Source organism: Taudactylus pleione, unplaced genomic scaffold (genome assembly GCF_031769625.1).
Source record: "Taudactylus pleione unplaced genomic scaffold, aTauple2 ptg000224l, whole genome shotgun sequence".
Lineage (NCBI taxonomy): Eukaryota > Metazoa > Chordata > Amphibia > Anura > Myobatrachidae > Taudactylus > Taudactylus pleione.
This window is the reverse complement of record NW_028284626.1, coordinates 416,167-440,195: the sequence shown is the minus strand read 5'-3', so window position 1 is coordinate 440,195 and position 24,029 is coordinate 416,167. Positions and strand designations below refer to the sequence as shown.

Sequence of the window (24,029 nt, the reverse complement as noted above, 5' to 3'; positions counted from 1 at the left end):
AAGACCAGACATTTCTGAAGTTCCATTAGAAAATCCTGAATTGGTCTTTGTCACTGATGGCAGCTGTCACAGACAACATATGATGGCTCTTTGGTGACGGTATGCAGTGACTACACAGGATGAGATAGTGGAAGATAACCCATTGGGTCCACCACATTCAGCACAGGTGGCAGCTGTCACAGACAAACACATGATGGCTCTTTGGTGACAGGGTATGCAGTGACTACACAGGATGAGGCAGTGGAAGCTAACCCATTGGGTCCCCCACATTCAGCACAGGTGGCAGCTGTCACAGACAAACACATGATGGCTCTTTGGTGACAGGGTATGCAGTGACTACACAGGATGAGGTAGTGGAAGATAACCCATTGGGTCCCCCACATTCAGCACAGGTGGCAGCTGTCACAGACAAACACATGATGGCTCTTTGGTGACAGGGTATGCAGTGACTACACAGGATGAGGTAGTGGAAGCTAACCCATTGGGTCCCCCACATTCAGCACAGGTGGCAGCTGTCACAGACAAACACATGATGGCTCTTTGGTGACAGGGTATGCAGTGACTACACAGGATGAGGTAGTGGAAGATAACCCATTGGGTCCCCCACATTCAGCGCAGGTGGCAGCTGTCACAGACAAACACATGATGGTTCTTTGGTGACAGGGTATGCAGTGACTACACAGGATGCGATAGTGGAAGATAACCCATTGGGTCCACCACATTCAGCACAGGTGGCAGAACTTACAGCATTAATAAGAGCATGCCAGCTAGCTGAAGGTAAAAGAGTTAACACCTATACTGACTCCAGATATGTGTTTGGGGTTGTTCAGGATTTTGGTGCAATTTGGAGGCATAGGGGTTATCTCACAGCTTCAGGAACCCCAATTGTTCATGACCTACAGTCAAAGAACTGATTGAAGCAATACAATTACCAAAAGTCGCAGTGATGAAGTGTCAGGCACATACTAAACAGAATGACACCATTTCCATGGGGAATAGATTAGCTGACACAGCAGCAAGAGAAGCAGCTAGTTTGACTATAAGTGAGGAACCAGTGGTAAACACTAAATTCATGTTGTTTAAGGAAATTACATTTGAGCTCTTAAAACAATGTCAGGAAAATACTCCCCACATTGAGGTTAATACTTGGAAGCTAAGAAATTGCAACAAAAGGGAAGATGGTGTTTGGGTAGATGCAGAAGGAAGACCAGTGGCACCAAAGGCGTTACTACCAGCCCTTGCAGAAGGTGCTCATGGACTAGTACATTTGGGAGCAGACAATATGAATCGCATTGTGCAATCTTATTGGTGTGCTCCAGGTTTCATGTCAGTGACTAGAGCCAAACGTCAAGGTTGTGTAATTTGCCTGAAGAACAATGTGGGGAAAACTGTGCCTACAAAGGTAAATCATCTACCAAATTCCACAGGTCCTTTCCAGAGATTGCAAATAGATTATATTCAGGTACCTAAGTCCAGAGGGTTCAAGTACATGTTGGTTTGTGTTTGTATGTTCAGCAGGTGGATTGAAGGATGGTCTACGGCCACCGATACTGCGCAAATTGCAAGAATTTGTATGTAGATATGGTTTACCTTGTGTTATTGAAAGTGACAGGGGAACTCATTTTACAGGAAAAGTGTTTCAGAAAATGTGTGAAATTATGGGAATAGAATCAAAATTGCATACTCCGTATTATCCAAAGCGTCAGCCAAAGTTGAGAGACAGAATGGGGTTATAAAAATAGGCTAGCCAAATTTACAAGAGACAGGAATGGCGTGGCCCGAAGCCCTACCTTTGGTGCTTCGTAGCATAAGAACCACACCTAAACCCTGCTCAATCTATCACCTTATGAGTTACTTTTGGGACTGCAACCACAAAACCTTACTAACCCAAAAATTGACTTTAAAATGCAACATGATTTGACTGGTTATTGTGTCATAAAATTGTCTAAACAGTTGCAAGATCTGCGAAAAGCTCAACAAGATGTTCAACCAGCATCTGCAATTGGTCCAGCACATGAGATACAGCCTGGAGACTATGTTATGATAAGAAGTTTTTTACATTCTGGTTCCCTTACAGATCGATGGGATGGTCTTTGGCAAGTACTGCTGACAACAGACACAGCTGTAAAGGTTGCTGAGAACACCTGGATTCACGGCTCTCACTGCAAAAAGGACAGAGATCCGAGCTTAAAGGGACCAAAAGACTCAGGACCTCATTCAGAGTCGGTCGAAGCGGCCGCACGGTCGTACGCCACCGATGTTCGCTAAAGTGCGCATGCATAAAGTTCGCAAACTAGCCGCTACGATCAGAAATTTCTCTCTCCTTGAACACAGCCAGGTCGGTAGTTTGAGTGACAGATTGGGGCGTTTGTGGGTGGTAACAGGGGAAGGTGCTTGAAAACGGGGGAGTGGAGATCCGAACGCAGGCGTGCCTAATTATGCGAATGCCGTTTTATGGGAGTGCATACGGTTTATGGGAGTGCATAATTAACAAAGTAGCGTCATGGCACATGTGACATGGGAGGTTTTTACACTGACATGATCGTAGTGCTTAAGAGAGGGTATGGTCAACCTTAAGCTCTACGACCAGTTCCGATGGTTCCTGATGGTTTCGATTAATCCTTATATGCCCGGAGATGACGTGTAATGCGTACGAAAAGGGGGCGTATTTTTTTGTTTTCCGGCCGCTTCCTCCCCTTGGTCGGCCAGCTACCGATCCGAACTTAGGGACGCAACTTGCGAGGGAATCATTTGCATATCTGACCCCTTTTCCCGTACGACCGTGCGGCCGCTTCGACCGACTCTGAATGAGGTCCTCAGACTCAAGTGCTGAAATCAAGACCGAATTATATCTGAAATAACTCTTCAAGCAAGATGGAAGTGATTGCTTACCACAGACTGCAGGCCTAGACTGATGCAAAATAGAACTTTTAACATTGTGGTCTGTGTGTTGGGTTTCTTCCTAGTTATTTCAGTAGTGGGACTGATTTTTGCTGGAGAGCGAGCGAGCGAGGGTTCATGGTCTGGTTACTACACATCCAGTAATTTGGATGGAGTTTATTCTAATATTTCCTTTTCTAAGCAGGACAAGAGCTAAATGACCGGTGTCAGGAGACTGATTTACCATCCGTTGAAAAGTGTATTTGTGACTACTGTACTAAATCACCAGAGGAAAGATGTATATTGTGGTGTATGGAAAATATTGGTTATTATTCAGAGGAATATCCCATTCAGCAATATCATGCATTGGGGTATTCAATTACAGGCATAATTGACCATTGTCGCCATCGTTGGCGATATCGTCCATCCGATCGGCCAATATCATGGCCGATTTCCGCCAACGACGGCGAGGGCAGGCGAAAAAATTAGCAAAATCTCTTTTTGGGTAAAAATGTGGGGATTTCTTACAGAACACTTTGGACAGCCCCCCTAATGACACTTTAGCGAAAAAAAAAACGTAAGTTGCACACTTTGGCAAAAAACGACCGCTGAAATTTCAGTTAAACATTTTTTTTGCATGAAAAATGCATTTAACGTATTGGGGCTGGTATTTCAGAGGGCCATAAGGATGTGCCAATTGTTTTAAACACCGCACATGGCTGGCGCAGGCGGTTTTTTATAACCGCAAAAAAAACGCCTGCGCCAGCCACGTGCGATGCTTAGAACACTTGACGCATCCTTATGGCCCTCCAAAATACCAGCCCCATTATGTTAAATGGATTTTTCATGGAAAAAAAAAATTAACGAAATTTCAGCGTTCGTTTTTCGCCAAAGTGCGCAGCTTACGATGGAGAAAACTTTTCTCCAGTTTTTTTTCTCCAATTAAGTTTTCGCTGTTTTTTGGTGAAAAAACATCCGTTTTCGCCGCTAATTGAATACGGCCCATTGTTGGGTAAAATATTAAATGTTACTAACTGTTGGATGTGCACCAGAACTCCATTATTAAGTGGAGATATGCCACTGACACCAGTACCAGCTTTTCACACTGACATTACTAAGATACATACCATAGCTTGTGAGGATTGTTTTGCTAAATGGTCTGGTCAAAAGGTTACTGATACTTATAATCTGACAAAACCTCCAGTGATTACATTAGCTCCACATGTAAGTGAATATATTCCTTTTTGTTTTAATAAAACAATTTATGAAATGCAACAGTTACACCTCAGATTTGCACAACTGCAGGATTGTATACTATTCCTAGGCCCGAACACCCAATACAGCTAGGAAAGGCTGAGACAGGATACTGCAAAAACATCATTACTATGCACAAGCCCTATGTTCCTCAATGTGACAAATTCTGTAAGGTCTTCTGAAACCTGATTGTTTAACATGTACCACCGATTTTTATCAATCAATTATTAAGAATCATTTGATTATACATTTCCTGTGAGGAAACCCAGGAATTCAGAGGATAATGAGACAGAGAAAGGCAGTAAGGTAGAAGGTCAGGTAAACAGCGAGGAAGATACTAGGACAGAAAATGGGTCAGAACAGGAGATATTTCACACGTCACCTGGGAATGATAGTTGCTACTATGGTATTAGGATTTGATGTTCCTTTCCTTTTGCCAAATGATCTCTATTACATATGTGAAAAATATGCTTACAAATGGTTACCAATCAATTCCTAAGGTATTTGTTATTTAGGTTGAGTGATTCCACAATTTTATTCCATAACTCATGATGATTTGCAAAAAGTTCTTTTGCAGGGTACCAATATTGGACGTTCTAAAACAGACATTGATCCAGTGAAAAAAAAGAGAATTTCTCTGATAAACATCGTATTGGTACAGCCTTTGATAACTTTCTTACATCTGGCAATTGGGGATATTTGGAAAATCAACAAGAGATTATTGATCTGGCTGAGTTTATGGACAATGTGACTGAACTTTATGATGAGACTTTCAGATATGTTGGGCATGAGTTAAAAGCATTTCGAAATGAACTATTGCAACACCGCTTAACGCTGGACTATCTAAATGCACAAGCGGGGGGATACTGTCTTACTCTTGAAACAAATCTTGGAGTTCATTGTTGCAATTATCTGACCAATGACACTACTGATCCGGAAGCTGTCATTACTAATTACATGAAAGAGGCTCATGATATGAAAGAAAAATTTTGCCATATACATTATGATAAAGATTCAGAAAACGTTTCATGGTGGTCATGGTTAGATCCTAGTAAATGGGTTTCAGTATTTAGAAAATGGTTTACCAATTTGTTTCATGCTATGACAGTTTATTCTTGCTATTGTGATCTTGGTTCTTCTCAACTATGCAGTCTACCGATGTGGCCTATGCTGTATTCAAGGGCTACACAGAGAGGTTGCTACAGTATGAGGGAAACAGGAACACATTACAATAAAGAGACACCTGGGATAGATATGGAGGAGCTTTATGTTCCAGTGTAATCTATAAATATGTCACATGTACAATAAAGAGACACCTGGGATAGATATGGAGGAGCTTTATGTTCCAGTGTAATCTATAAATATGACACATGTACAATACAGAGACACCTGGGATAGATATGGAGGAGCTTTATGTTCCACTGTAATCTATAAATATGACACAAGTACAATAAAGAGACACCTGGGATAGATATGGAGGAGCTTTATATTCCAGTGTCATCTATACATATGACACATGTACAATACAGAGACACCTGGGATAGATATGGAGGAGCTTTATGTTCCAGTGTAATCTATAAATATGACACATGTACAATAAAGAGACACCTGGGATAGATATGGAGGAGCTTTATATTCCAGTGTCATCTATACATATGACACATGTACAATACAGAGACACCTGGGATAGATATGGAGGAGCTTTATGTTTCAGTGTAATCTATAAATATGAGCCATGTACAATAAAGAGACACCTGGGATAGATATGGAGGCGCTTTATGTTTCAGTGTAATCTATAAATATGACACATGTACAATACAGAGACACCTGGGATAGATATGGAGGAGCTTTATGTTCCAGTGTAATCTATAAATATGACACATGTACAATAAAGAGACACCTGGGATAGATATGGAGGAGCTTTATGTTCCAGTGTAATCTATAAATATGTCACATGTACAATAAAGAGACACCTGGGATAGATATGGAGGAGCTTTATGTTCCAGTGTAATCTATAAATATGACACATGTACAATACAGACACCTGGGATAGATATGGAGGCGCTTTATGTTCCAGTGTAATCTATAAATATGTCATATGTACAATAAAAAGACACCTGGGACAGATATGGAGGAGCTTTATGTTCCAGTGTAATCTATAAATATGACACATGTACAATACAGATACCTGGGATAGATATGGAGGAGCTTTATGTTCCAGTGTATTCTATACATGTCACATGTACAATACAGAGACACCTGGGATAGATATGGAGGAGCTTTATGTTCCAGTGTAATCTATAAATATGACATATGTACAATAAAGAGACACCTGGGATAGATATGGAGGAGCTTTATGTTCCAGTGTAATCTATAAATATAACATGTACAATACAGACACCTGGGATAGATATGGAGGAGCTTTATGTTCCAGTGTAATCTATAAATATGACACATGTACAATAAAGAGACACCTGGGATAGATATGGAGGAGCTTTATGTTCCAGTGTAATCTATAAATATGACACATGTACAATAAAGAGACACCTGGGATAGATATGGAGGAGCTTTATGTTCCAGTGTAATCTATAAATATCACATATGTACAATAAAGAGACACCTGGGATATGGAGGAGCTTTATGTTCCAGTGTAATCTATAAATATGACACATGTACAATAAAGAGACACCTGGGATAGGTATGGAGGAGCTTTATGTTCCAGTGTAATCTATAAATATCACATATGTACAATAAAGAGACACCTGGGATAGATATAGAGGAGCTTAATGTTCCAGTGTAATCTATAAATATGTCACATGTACAATAAAGAGACACCTGGGATAGATATGGAGGAGCTTTATGTTCCAGTGTAATCTATAAATATAACACATGTACAATAAAGAGACACCTGGGATAGATATGGAGGAGATTTATGTTCCAGTGTAATCTATAAATATGACACATGTACAATAAAGAGACACCTGGGATAGATATGGAGGAGCTTTATGTTCCAGTGTAATCTATAAATATGACACATGTACAATAAAGAGACACCTGGGATAGATATGGAGGAGCTTTATGTTCCAGTGTAATCTATAAATATGACACATGTACAATAAAGAGACACCTGGGATAGATATGGAGGAGCTTTATGTTCCAGTGTAATCTATAAATATGACACATGTACAATACAGAGACACCTGGGATAGATATGGAGGAGCTTTATGTTCCAGTGTAATCTATAAATATGACACATGTAGAATAGAGAGACACCTGGGATAGATATGGAGGAGCTTTATCTTCCAGTGTAATCTATAAATATGACACATGTACAATAAAGAGACACCTGGGATAGCTATGGTGGAGCTTTATGATCCAGTGTAATCTATAAATATGACACATGTACAATAAAGAGACACCTGGGATAGATATGGAGGAGCTTTATGTTCCAGTGTAATCTATAAATATAACACATGTACAATAAAGAGACACCTGGGATAGATATGGAGGAGCTTTATGTTCCAGTGTAATCTATAAATATGACACATGTACAAAAAAGAGACACCTGGGATAGATATGGAGGAGCTTTATGTTCCAGTGTAATCTATAAATATGACACATGTACAATACAGAGACACCTGGGATAGATATGGAGGAGCTTTATGTTCCAGTGTAATCTATAAATATAACACATGTACAATAAAGAGACACCTGGGATAGATATGGAGGAGCTTTATGTTCCAGTGTAATCTATAAATATGACACATGTACAATACAGAGACACCTGGGATAGATATGGAGGAGCTTTATGTTTCAGAGTAATCTATAAATATGACACATGAACAATAGAGACACCTGGGACAGATATGGAGGAGCTTTATGTTCCAGTGTAATCTATACATATGACACATGTACAATACAGAGACACCAGGGATAGATATGGAGGAGCTTTATGTTCCAGTGTAATCTATAAATATGACACATGTACAATAAAGAGACACCTGGGATAGATATGGAGGAGCATTATGTTCCAGTGTAATCTATAAATATGACACATGTACAATAAAGAGACACCTGGGATAGAAATGGAGGAGCTTTATGTTCCAGTGTAATCTATAAATATGACACATGTACAATAAAGAGACACCTAGGATAGATATGGAGGAGCTTTATGTTCCAGTGTAATCTATAAATATGTCACATGTACAATAAACAGACACCTGGGATAGATATGGAGGAGCTTTATGTTCCAGTGTAATCTATAAAAATGACACATGTACAATAAAGAGAAGCCTGGGATAGATATGGAGGAGCTTTATGTTCCAGTGTAATCTATAAATATGTCACATGTACAATACAGAGACACCTGGGATAGATATGGAGGAGCTTTATGTTCCAGTGTAATCTATAAATATGACACATGTACAACAAAGAGACACCTAGGATAGATATGGAGGAGCTTTATGTTCCAGTGTAATCTGTAAATATGTCACATGTACAATAAACAGACACCTGGGATAGATATGGAGGAGCTTTATGTTCCAGTGTAATCTGTAAATATGACACATGTACAATACAGAGACACCTGGGATAGATATGGAGGAGCTTTATGTTCCAGTGTAATCTATAAATATGACACATGTACAATAAAGAGAAGCCTGGGATAGATATGGAGGAGCTTTATGTTCCAGTGTAATCTATAAATATGTCACATGTACAATACAGAGACACCTGGGATAGATATGGAGGAGCTTTATGTTCCAGTGTAATCTATAAATATCACACATGTACAATAAAGAGACACCTGGGATATGGAGGAGCTTTATGTTCCAGTGTAATCTATAAATATGTCACATGTACAATACAGAGACACCTGGGATAGATATAGAGGAGCTTTATGTTCCAGTGTAATTTATAAATATGACACATGTACAATAAAGAGACACCTAGGATAGATATGGAGGAGCTTTATGTTCCAGTGTAATCTATAAATATGTCACATGTACAATAGACACCTGGGATAGATATGGAGGAGCTTTATGTTCCAGTGTAATCTGTAAATATGTCACATGTACAATAAACAGACACCTGGGATAGAAATGGAGGAGCTTTATGTTCCAGTGTAATCTATAAATATGACACATGTACAATAAAGAGAAGCATGGGATAGATATGGACGAGCTTTATGTTCCAGTGTAATCTATAAATATGTCACATGTACAATACAGAGACACCTGGGATATATATGGAGGAGCTTTATGTACCAGTGTAATCTATAAATATGTCACATGTACAATACAGAGACACCTGGGATAGATATGGAGGAGCTTTATGTTCCAGTGTAATCTATAAATATCACACATGTACAATAAAGAGACACCTGGGATATGGAGGAGCTTTATGTTCCAGTGTAATCTATAAATATGTCACATGTACAATACAGAGACACCTGGTATAGATATGGAGGAGCTTCATGTTCCAGTGTAATCTATAAAAATGACAAATGTACAATAAAGACACCTGGGATAGGTATGGAGGAGCTTTATGTTCCAGTGTAATCTATAAATATGACACATGTACAATAAAGAGACACCTGGGATAGATATGGAGGAGCTTTATGTTCCAGTGTAATCTATAAATATGTCACATGTACAATAAAGAGACACCTGGGATAGATATGGAGGAGCTTTATGTTCCAGTGTAATCTATAAATATGACACATGTACAATACAGACACCTGGGATAGATATGGAGGCGCTTTATGTTCCAGTGTAATCTATAAATATGTCATATGTACAATAAAAAGACACCTGGGACAGATATGGAGGAGCTTTATGTTCCAGTGTAATCTATAAATATGACACATGTACAATACAGATACCTGGGATAGATATGGAGGAGCTTTATGTTCCAGTGTATTCTATACATGTCACATGTACAATACAGAGACACCTGGGACAGATATGGAGGAGCTTTATGTTCCAGTGTAATCTATAAATATGACATATGTACAATAAAGAGACACCTGGGATAGATATGGAGGAGCTTTATGTTCCAGTGTAATCTATAAATATAACATGTACAATACAGACACCTGGGATAGATATGGAGGAGCTTTATGTTCCAGTGTAATCTATAAATATGACACATGTACAATAAAGAGACACCTGGGATAGATATGGAGGAGCTTTATGTTCCAGTGTAATCTATAAATATGACACATGTACAATAAAGAGACACCTGGGATAGATATGGAGGAGCTTTATGTTCCAGTGTAATCTATAAATATCACATATGTACAATAAAGAGACACCTGGGATATGGAGGAGCTTTATGTTCCAGTGTAATCTATAAATATGACACATGTACAATAAAGAGACACCTGGGATAGATATGGAGGAGCTTTATGTTCCAGTGTAATCTATAAATATGACACATGTACAAAAAAGAGACACCTGGGATAGATATGGAGGAGCTTTATGTTCCAGTGTAATCTATAAATATGACACATGTACAATACAGAGACACCTGGGATAGATATGGAGGAGCTTTATGTTCCAGTGTAATCTATAAATATAACACATGTACAATAAAGAGACACCTGGGATAGATATGGAGGAGCTTTATGTTCCAGTGTAATCTATAAATATGACACATGTACAATACAGAGACACCTGGGATAGATATGGAGGAGCTTTATGTTTCAGAGTAATCTATAAATATGACACATGAACAATAGAGACACCTGGGACAGATATGGAGGAGCTTTATGTTCCAGTGTAATCTATACATATGACACATGTACAATACAGAGACACCAGGGATAGATATGGAGGAGCTTTATGTTCCAGTGTAATCTATAAATATGACACATGTACAATAAAGAGACACCTGGGATAGATATGGAGGAGCATTATGTTCCAGTGTAATCTATAAATATGACACATGTACAATAAAGAGACACCTGGGATAGAAATGGAGGAGCTTTATGTTCCAGTGTAATCTATAAATATGACACATGTACAATAAAGAGACACCTAGGATAGATATGGAGGAGCTTTATGTTCCAGTGTAATCTATAAATATGTCACATGTACAATAAACAGACACCTGGGATAGATATGGAGGAGCTTTATGTTCCAGTGTAATCTATAAAAATGACACATGTACAATAAAGAGAAGCCTGGGATAGATATGGAGGAGCTTTATGTTCCAGTGTAATCTATAAATATGTCACATGTACAATACAGAGACACCTGGGATAGATATGGAGGAGCTTTATGTTCCACTGTAATCTATAAATATGACACATGTACAATAAAGAGACACCTAGGATAGATATGGAGGAGCTTTATGTTCCAGTGTAATCTGTAAATATGTCACATGTACAATAAACAGACACCTGGGATAGATATGGAGGAGCTTTATGTTCCAGTGTAATCTGTAAATATGACACATGTACAATACAGAGACACCTGGGATAGATATGGAGGAGCTTTATGTTCCAGTGTAATCTATAAATATGACACATGTACAATAAAGAGAAGCCTGGGATAGATATGGAGGAGCTTTATGTTCCAGTGTAATCTATAAATATGTCACATGTACAATACAGAGACACCTGGGATAGATATGGAGGAGCTTTATGTTCCAGTGTAATCTATAAATATCACACATGTACAATAAAGAGACACCTGGGATATGGAGGAGCTTTATGTTCCAGTGTAATCTATAAATATGTCACATGTACAATACAGAGACACCTGGGATAGATATAGAGGAGCTTTATGTTCCAGTGTAATTTATAAATATGACACATGTACAATAAAGAGACACCTAGGATAGATATGGAGGAGCTTTATGTTCCAGTGTAATCTATAAATATGTCACATGTACAATAGACACCTGGGATAGATATGGAGGAGCTTTATGTTCCAGTGTAATCTGTAAATATGTCACATGTACAATAAACAGACACCTGGGATAGAAATGGAGGAGCTTTATGTTCCAGTGTAATCTATAAATATGACACATGTACAATAAAGAGAAGCCTGGGATAGATATGGACGAGCTTTATGTTCCAGTGTAATCTATAAATATGTCACATGTACAATACAGAGACACCTGGGATATATATGGAGGAGCTTTATGTACCAGTGTAATCTATAAATATGTCACATGTACAATACAGAGACACCTGGGATAGATATGGAGGAGCTTTATGTTCCAGTGTAATCTATAAATATCACACATGTACAATAAAGAGACACCTGGGATATGGAGGAGCTTTATGTTCCAGTGTAATCTATAAATATGTCACATGTACAATACAGAGACACCTGGTATAGATATGGAGGAGCTTCATGTTCCAGTGTAATCTATAAAAATGACAAATGTACAATAAAGACACCTGGGATAGGTATGGAGGAGCTTTATGTTCCAGTGTAATCTATAAATATCACATATGTACAATAAAGAGACACCTGGGATAGATATAGAGGAGCTTTACGTTCCAGTGTAATCTATAAATATGTCACATGTACAATAAAGAGACACCTGGGATAGATATGGAGGAGCTTTATGTTCCAGTGTAATCTATAAATATGACACATGTACAATACAGACACCTGGGATAGATATGGAGGAGCTTTATGTTCCAGTGTAATCTATAAATATGTCATATGTACAATAAAGAGACACCTGGGACAGATATGGAGGAGCTTTATGTTCCAGTGTAATCTATAAATATGACACATGTACAATACAGATACCTGGGATAGATATGGAGGAGCTTTATGTTCCAGTGTAATCTATACATGTCACATGTACAATACAGAGACACCTGGGATAGATATGGAGGAGCTTTATGTTCCAGTGTAATCTATAAATATGACATATGTACAATACAGACACGTGGGATAGATATGGAGGAGCTTTATGTTCCAGTGTAATCTATAAATATGACACATGTACAATAAAGAGACACCTGGGATAGATATGGAGGATCTTTATGTTCCAGTGTAATCTATACATGTCACATATACAATAAAGAGACACCTGGGATAGATATGGTGGAGCTTTATGTTCCAGTGTAATCTATAAATATGACACAAGTAGAATAGAGAGACACCTGGGATAGATATGGAGGAGCTTTATGTTCCAGTGTAATCTATAAATATGACACATGTACAATAAACAGACACCTGGGATAGATATGGAGGAGCTTTATGTTCCAGTGTAATCTATAAATATGACACATGTACAATAAAGAGACACCTAGGATAGATATGGAGGAGCTTTATGTTCCAGTGTAATCTATAAATATGTCACATGTACAATAAACAGACACCTGGGATAGATATGGAGGAGCTTTATGTTCCAGTGTAATCTATAAATATGACACATGTACAATAAAGAGAAGCCTGGGATAGATATGGAGGAGCATTATGTTCCAGTGTAATCTATAAATATGTCACATGTACAATACAGAGACACCTGGGATAGATATGGAGGAGCTTTATGTTCCAGTGTAATCTATAAATATGACACATGTACAATAAACAGACACCTGGGATAGATATGGAGGAGCTTTATGTTCCAGTGTAATCTGTAAATATGACACATGTACAATACAGAGACACCTGGGATAGATATGGAGGAGCTTTATGTTCCAGTGTAATCTATAAATATGACATGTACAATAAAGAGAAGCCTGGGATAGATATGGAGGACCTTTATGTTCCAGTGTAATCTATAAATATCACACATGTACAATAAAGAGACACCTGGGATATGGAGGAGCTTTATGTTCCAGTGTAATCTATAAATATGTCACATATACAATACAGAGACACCTGGGATAGATATGGAGGAGCTTCATGTTCCAGTGTAATCTATAAAAATGACACATGTACAATAAAGAGACACCTGGGATAGGTATGGAGGAGCTTTATGTTCCAGTGTAATCTATAAATATGACACATGTACAATAAAGAGACACCTAGGATAGATATGGAGGAGCTTTATGTTCCAGTGTAATCTATAAATATGTCACATGTACAATACAGTGACACCTGGGATAGATATGGAGGAGCTTTATGTTCCAGTGTAATCTATAAATATCACACATGTACAATAAAGAGACACCTGGGATATTTAGGAGCTTTATGTTCCAGTGTAATCTATAAATATGACACATGTAAAAATAAAGAGACACCTGGGATAGATATGGAGGAGCTTTATGTTCCAGTGTAATCTATAAATATGACACATGTACAATAAAGAGACACCTGGGATAGATATGGAGGATCTTTATGTTCCAGTGTAATCTATAAATATGACACATGTACAATAAAGAGACACCTGGGATAGATATGGAGGAGCTTTATGTTCCATTGTAATCTATAAATATGACACATGTACAATACAGAGACACCTGGGATAGATATGGAGGAGCTTTATGTTCCAGTGTAATCTATAAATATAACACATGTACAATAAAGAGACACCTGGGATAGATATGGAGGAGCTTTATGTTCCAGTGTAATCTATAAATATGACACATGTACAATACAGAGACAGCTGGGATAGATATGGAGGAGCTTTATGTTTCAGAGTAATCTATAAATATGACACATGAACAATAGAGACACCTGGGACAGATATGGAGGAGCTTTATGTTCCAGTGTAATCTATACATATGACACATGTACAATACAGAGACACCAGGGATAGATATGGAGGAGTTTTATGTTCCAGTGTAATCTATAAATATGACACATGTACAATAAAGAGACACCTGGGATAGATATGGAGGAGCATTATGTTCCAGTGTAATCTATAAATATGACACATGTACAATAAAGAGACACCTGGGATAGAAATGGAGGAGCTTTATGTTCCAGTGTAATCTATAAATATGACACATGTACAATAAAGAGACACCTAGGATAGATATGGAGGAGCTTTATGTTCCAGTGTAATCTATAAATATGTCACATGTACAATAAACAGACACCTGGGATAGATATGGAGGAGCTTTATGTTCCAGTGTAATCTATAAAAATGACACATGTACAATAAAGAGAAGCCTGGGATAGATATGGAGGAGCTTTATGTTCCAGTGTAATCTATAAATATGTCACATGTACAATACAGAGACACCTGGGATAGATATGGAGGAGCTTTATGTTCCAGTGTAATCTATAAATATGACACATGTACAATAAAGAGACACCTAGGATAGATATGGAGGAGCTTTATGTTCCAGTGTAATCTGTAAATATGTCACATGTACAATAAACAGACACCTGGGATAGATATGGAGGAGCTTTATGTTCCAGTGTAATCTGTAAATATGACACATGTACAATACAGAGACACCTGGGATAGATATGGAGGAGCTTTATGTTCCAGTGTAATCTATAAATATGACACATGTACAATAAAGAGAAGCCTGGGATAGATATGAAGGAGCTTTATGTTCCAGTGTAATCTATAAATATAACACATGTACAATAAAGAGACACCTGGGATAGATATGGAGGAGCTTTATGTTCCAGTGTAATCTATAAATATGACACATGTACAATACAGAGACAGCTGGGATAGATATGGAGGAGCTTTATGTTTCAGAGTAATCTATAAATATGACACATGAACAATAGAGACACCTGGGACAGATATGGAGGAGCTTTATGTTCCAGTGTAATCTATACATATGACACATGTACAATACAGAGACACCAGGGATAGATATGGAGGAGTTTTATGTTCCAGTGTAATCTATAAATATGACACATGTACAATAAAGAGACACCTGGGATAGATATGGAGGAGCATTATGTTCCAGTGTAATCTATAAATATGACACATGTACAATAAAGAGACACCTGGGATAGAAATGGAGGAGCTTTATGTTCCAGTGTAATCTATAAATATGACACATGTACAATAAAGAGACACCTAGGATAGATATGGAGGAGCTTTATGTTCCAGTGTAATCTATAAATATGTCACATGTACAATAAACAGACACCTGGGATAGATATGGAGGAGCTTTATGTTCCAGTGTAATCTATAAAAATGACACATGTACAATAAAGAGAAGCCTGGGATAGATATGGAGGAGCTTTATGTTCCAGTGTAATCTATAAATATGTCACATGTACAATACAGAGACACCTGGGATAGATATGGAGGAGCTTTATGTTCCAGTGTAATCTATAAATATGACACATGTACAATAAAGAGACACCTAGGATAGATATGGAGGAGCTTTATGTTCCAGTGTAATCTGTAAATATGTCACATGTACAATAAACAGACACCTGGGATAGATATGGAGGAGCTTTATGTTCCAGTGTAATCTGTAAATATGACACATGTACAATACAGAGACACCTGGGATAGATATGGAGGAGCTTTATGTTCCAGTGTAATCTATAAATATGACACATGTACAATAAAGAGAAGCCTGGGATAGATATGAAGGAGCTTTATGTTCCAGTGTAATCTATAAATATGTCACATGTACAATACAGAGACACCTGGGATAGATATGGAGGAGCTTTATGTTCCAGTGTAATCTATAAATATCACACATGTACAATAAAGAGACACCTGGGATATGGAGGAGCTTTATGTTCCAGTGTAATCTATAAATATGTCACATGTACAATACAGAGACACCTGGGATAGATATGGAGGAGCTTTATGTTCCAGTGTAATCTATAAATATGACACATGTACAATAAAGAGACACCTAGGATAGATATGGAGGAGCTTTATGTTCCAGTGTAATCTGTAAATATGTCACATGTACACTAAACAGACACCTGGGATAGATATGGAGGAGCTTTATGTTCCAGTGTAATCTATACATATGACACATGTACAATACAGAGACACCTGGGATAGATATGGAGGAGCTTTATGTTCCAGTGTAATCTATAAATATGACATGTACAATAAAGAGAAGCCTGGGATAGATATGGAGGAGCTTTATGTTCCAGTGTAATCTATAAATATCACACATGTACAATAAAGAGACACCTGGGATATGGAGGAGCTTTATGTTCCAGTGTAATCTATAAATATGTCACATGTACAATACAGAGACACCTGGGATAGATATGGAGGAGCTTCATGTTCCAGTGTAATCTATAAAAATGACACATGTACAATAAAGAGACACCTGGGATAGGTATGGAGGAGCTTTATGTTCCAGTGTAATCTATAAATATGACACATGTACAATAAAGAGACACCTAGGATAGATATGGAGGAGCTTTATGTTCCAGTGTAATCTATAAATATGTCACATGTACAATACAGTGACACCTGGGATAGATATGGAGGAGCTTTATGTTCCAGTGTAATCTATAAATATCACACATGTACAATAAAGAGACACCTGGGATATTTAGGAGCTTTATGTTCCAGTGTAATCTATAAATATGACACATGTACAATAAAGAGACACCTGGGATAGATATGGAGGAGCTTTATGTTCCAGTGTAATCTATAAATATGACACATGTACAATAAAGAGACACCTGGGATAGATATGGAGGATCTTTATGTTCCAGTGTAATCTATAAATATGACACATGTACAATAAAGAGACACCTGGGATAGATATGGAGGAGCTTTATGTTCCAGTGTAATCTATAAATATAACACATGTACAATAAAGAGACACCTGGGATAGATATGGAGGAGCTTTATGTTCCAGTGTAATCTATAAATATGACACATGTACAATACAGAGACACCTGGGATAGATATGGAGGAGCTTCATGTTTCAGAGTAATCTATAAATATGACACATGAACAATAGAGACACCTGGGACAGATATGGAGGAGCTTTATGTTCCAGTGTAATCTATACATATGACACATGTACAATACAGAGACACCAGGGATAGATATGGAGGAGCTTTATGTTCCAGTGTAATCTATAAATATGACACATGTACAATAAAGAGACACCTGGGATAGATATGGAGGAGCATTATGTTCCAGTGTAATCTATAAATATGACACATGTACAATAAAGAGACACCTGGGATAGAAATGGAGGAGCTTTATGTTCCAGTGTAATCTATAAATATGACACATGTACAATAAAGAGACACCTAGGATAGATATGGAGGAGCTTTATGTTCCAGTGTAATCTATAAATATGTCACATGTACAATAAACAGACACCTGGGATAGATATGGAGGAGCTTTATGTTCCAGTGTAATCTATAAAAATGACACATGTACAATAAAGAGAAGCCTGGGATAGATATGGAGGAGCTTTATGTTCCAGTGTAATCTATAAATATGTCACATGTACAATACAGAGACACCTGGGATAGATATGGAGGAGCTTTATGTTCCAGTGTAATCTATAAATATGACACATGTACAATAAAGAGACACCTAGGATAGATATGGAGGAGCTTTATGTTCCAGTGTAATCTGTAAATATGTCACATGTACAATAAACAGACACCTGGGATAGATATGGAGGAGCTTTATGTTCCAGTGTAATCTGTAAATATGACACATGTACAATACAGAGACACCTGGGATAGATATGGAGGAGCTTTATGTTCCAGTGTAATCTATAAATATGACACATGTACAATAAAGAGAAGCCTGGGATAGATATGGAGGAGCTTTATGTTCCAGTGTAATCTATAAATATGTCACATGTACAATACAGAGACACCTGGGATAGATATGGAGGAGCTTTATGTTCCAGTGTAATCTATAAATATCACACATGTACAATAAAGAGACACCTGGGATATGGAGGAGCTTTATGTTCCAGTGTAATCTATAAATATCACACATGTACAATAAAGAGACACCTGGGATATGGAGGAGCTTTATGTTCCAGTGTAATCTATAAATATGTCACATGTACAATACAGAGACACCTGGGATAGATATGGAGGAGCTTCATGTTCCAGTGTAATCTATAAAAATTACACATGTACAATAAAGAGACACCTGGGATAGGTATGGAGGAGCTTTATGTTCCAGTGTAATCTATAAATATGACACATGTACAATAAAGAGACACCTAGGATAGATATGGAGGAGCTTTATGTTCCAGTGTAATCTATAAATATGTCACATGTACAATACAGTGACACCTGGGATAGATATGGAGGAGCTTTATGTTCCAGTGTAATCTATAAATATCACACATGTACAATAAAGAGACACCTGGGATATTTAGTAGCTTTATGTTCCAGTGTAATCTATAAATATGACACATGTACAATAAAGAGACACCTGGGATAGATATGGAGGAGCTTTATGTTCCAGTGTAATCTATAAATATGACACATGTACAATAAAGAGACACCTGGGATAGATATGGAGGATCTTTATGTTCCAGTGTAATCTATAAATATGACACATGTACAATAAAGAGACACCTGGGATAGATATGGAGGAGCTTTATGTTCCAGTGTAATCTATAAATATGACACATGTACAATACAGAGACACCTGGGATAGATATGGAGGAGCTTTATGTTCCAGTGTAATCTATAAATATAACACATGTACAATAAAGAGACACCTGAGATAGATATGGAGGAGCTTTATGTTCCAGTGTAATCTATAAATATGACACATGTACAATAAAGAGACACCTGGGATAGATATGGAGGAGCATTATGTTCCAGTGTAATCTATAAATATGACACATGTACAATAAAGAGACACCTGGGATAGAAATGGAGGAGCTTTATGTTCCAGTGTAATCTATAAATATGACACATGTACAATAAAGAGACACCTAGGATAGATATGGAGGAGCTTTATGTTCCAGTGTAATCTATAAATATGTCACATGTACAATAAACAGACACCTGGGATAGATATGGAGGAGCTTTATGTTCCAGTGTAATCTATAAAAATGACACATGTACAATAAAGAGAAGCCTGGGATAGATATGGAGGAGCTTTATGTTCCAGTGTAATCTATAAATATGTCACATGTACAATACAGAGACACCTGGGATAGATATGGAGGAGCTTTATGTTCCAGTGTAATCTATAAATATGACACATGTACAATAAAGAGACACCTAGGATAGATATGGAGGAGCTTTATGTTCCAGTGTAATCTGTAAATATGTCACATGTACAATAAACAGACACCTGGGATAGATATGGAGGAGCTTTATGTTCCAGTGTAATCTGTAAATATGACACATGTACAATACAGAGACACCTGGGATAGATATGGAGGAGCTTTATGTTCCAGTGTAATCTATAAATATGACACATGTACAATAAAGAGAAGCCTGGGATAGATATGGAGGAGCTTTATGTTCCAGTGTAATCTATAAATATGTCACATGTACAATACAGAGACACCTGGGATAGATATGGAGGAGCTTTATGTTCCAGTGTAATCTATAAATATCACACATGTACAATAAAGAGACACCTGGGATATGGAGGAGCTTTATGTTCCAGTGTAATCTATAAATATGTCACATGTACAATACAGAGACACCTGGGATAGATATAGAGGAGCTTTATGTTCCAGTGTAATTTATAAATATGACACATGTACAATAAAGAGACACCTAGGATAGATATGGAGGAGCTTTATGTTCCAGTGTAATCTATAAATATGTCACATATACAATAAACAGACACCTGGGATAGATATGGAGGAGCTTTATGTTCCAGTGTAATCTATAAATATGACACATGTACAATAAAGAGACACCTGGGATAGATATGGAGGAGCTTTATGTTCCAGTGTAATCTATAAATATGACACATGTACAATAAAGAGACATCTGGGATAGATATGGAGGAGCTTTATGTTCCAGTGTAATCTATAAATATGTGATATGTACAATAGACACCTGGGATAGATATGGAGGAGCTTTATGTTCCAGTGTAATCTGTAAATATGTCACATGTACAATAAACAGACACCTGGGATAGATATGGAGGAGCTTTATGTTCCAGTGTAATCTATAAATATGACACATGTACAATAAAGAGAAGCCTGGGATAGATATGGACGAGCTTTATGTTCCAGGGTAATCTATAAATATGTCACATGTACAATACAGAGACACCTGGGATATATATGGAGGAGCTTTATGTACCAGTGTAATCTATAAATATGTCACATGTACAATACAGAGACACCTGGGATAGATATGGAGGAGCTTTATGTTCCAGTGTAATCTATAAATATCACACATGTACAATAAAGAGACACCTGGGATATGGAGGAGCTTTATGTTCCAGTGTAATCTATAAATATGTCACATGTACAATACAGAGACACCTGGGATAGATATGGAGGAGCTTCATGTTCCAGTGTAATCTATAAAAATGACACATGTACAATAAAGACACCTGGGATAGGTATGGAGGAGCTTTATGTTCCAGTGTAATCTATAAATATCACATATGTACAATAAAGAGACACCTGGGATAGATATAGAGGAGCTTTATGTTCCAGTGTAATCTATAAATATGTCACATGTACAATAAAGAGACACCTGGGACAGATATGGAGGAGCTTTATGTTCCAGTGTAATCTATAAATATGACACATGTACAATACAGACACCTGGGATAGATATGGAGGAGCTTTATGTTCCAGTGTAATCTATAAATATGTCATATGTACAATAAAGAGACACCTGGGACAGATATGGAGGAGCTTTATGTTCCAGTGTAATCTATAAATATGACACATGTACAATACAGATACCTGGGATAGATATGGAGGAGCTTTATGTTCCAGTGTAATCTATACATGTCACATGTACAATACAGAGACACCTGGGATAGATATGGAGGAGCTTTATGTTCCAGTGTAATCTATAAATATGACATATGTACAATACAGACACCTGGGATAGATATGGAGGAGCTTTATGTTCCAGTGTAATCTATAAATATAACACATGTACAATAAAGAGACACCAGGGATAGATATGGAGGATCTTTATGTTCCAGTGTAATCTATACATGTCACATATACAATAAAGAGACACCTGGGATAGATATGGTGGAGCTTTATGTTCCAGTGTAATCTATAAATATGACACAAGTAGAATAGAGAGACACCTGGGATAGATATGGAGGAGCTTTATGTTCCAGTGTAATCTATAAATATGACACATGTACAATAAACAGACACCTGGGATAGATATGGAGGAGCTTTATGTTCCAGTGTAATCTATAAATATGACACATGTACAATAAAGAGACACCTAGGATAGATATGGAGGAGCTTTATGTTCCAGTGTAATCTATAAATATGTCACATGTACAATAAACAGACACCTGGGATAGATATGGAGGAGCTTTATGTTCCAGTGTAATCTATAAATATGACACATGTACAATAAAGAGAAGCCTGGGATAGATATGGAGGAGCATTATGTTCCAGTGTAATCTATAAATATGTCACATGTACAATACAGAGACACCTGGGATAGATATGGAGGAGCTTTATGTTCCAGTGTAATCTATAAATATGACACATGTACAATAAAGAGACACCTAGGATAGATATGGAGGAGCTTTATGTTCCAGTGTAATCTGTAAATATGTCACATGTACAATAAACAGACACCTGGGATAGATATGGAGGAGCTTTATGTTCCAGTGTAATCTGTAAATATGACACATGTACAATACAGAGACACCTGGGATAGATATGGAGGAGCTTTATGTTCCAGTGTAATCTATAAATATGACATGTACAATAAAGAGAAGCCTGGGATAGATATGGAGGAGCTTTATGTTCCAGTGTAATCTATAAATATCACACATGTACAATAAAGAGACACCTGGGATATGGAGGAGCTTTATGTTCCAGTGTAATCTATAAATATGTCACATGTACAATACAGAGACACCTGGGATAGATATGGAGGAGCTTCATATTCCAGTGTAATCTATAAAAATGACACATGTACAATAAAGAGACACCTGGGATAGGTGTGGAGGAGCTTTATGTTCCAGTGTAATCTATAAATATGACACATGTACAATAAAGAGACACCTAGGATAGATATGGAGGAGCTTTATGTTCCAGTGTAATCTATAAATATGTCACATGTACAATACAGTGACACCTGGGATAGATATGGAGGAGCTTTATGTTCCAGTGTAATCTATAAATATCACACATGTACAATAAAGAGACACCTGGGATATTTAGGAGCTTTATGTTCCAGTGTAATCTATAAATATGACACATGTACAATAAAGAGACACCTGGGATAGATATGGAGGAGCTTTATGTTCCAGTGTAATCTATAAATATGACACATGTACAATAAAGAGACACCTGGGATAGATATGGAGGATCTTTATGTTCCAGTGTAATCTATAAATATGACACATGTACAATAAAGAGACACCTGGGATAGATATGGAGGAGCTTTATGTTCCAGTGTAATTTATAAATATGACACATGTAGAATAGAGAGACACCTGGGATAGATATGGAGGAGCTTTATGTTCCAGTGTAATCTATAAATATGACACATGTACAATAAAGAGACACCTGGGATAGATATGGAGGAGCTTTATGTTCCAGTGTAATCTATAAATATGACACATGTACAATACAGAGACACCTGGGATAGATATGGAGGAGCTTTATGTTCCAGTGTAATCTATAAATATGACACATGTACAATAAAGAGACACCTAGGATAGATATGGAGGAGCTTTATGTTCCAGTGTAATCTATAAATATGTCACATGTACAATAAACAGACACCTGGGATAGATATGGAGGAGCTTTATGTTCCAGTGTAATCTATAAATATGACACATGTACAATAAAGAGAAGCCTGGGATAGATATGGAGGAGCTTTATGTTCCAGTGT

At 37.4% G+C, this 24,029-nt stretch overlaps 1 protein-coding gene and 1 pseudogene across 1 annotated transcript in view; one reads left to right on the top strand and one right to left on the bottom strand.

The window, feature by feature from the left end:
• LOC148517294 (uncharacterized) overlaps positions 1-24,029 on the bottom strand; it is a 193,337-nt gene that overhangs the window by 139,704 nt on the left and 29,604 nt on the right. The window lies entirely within an intron of this gene.
• LOC148517296 (uncharacterized) lies at positions 2,875-5,369 on the top strand (annotated as a pseudogene).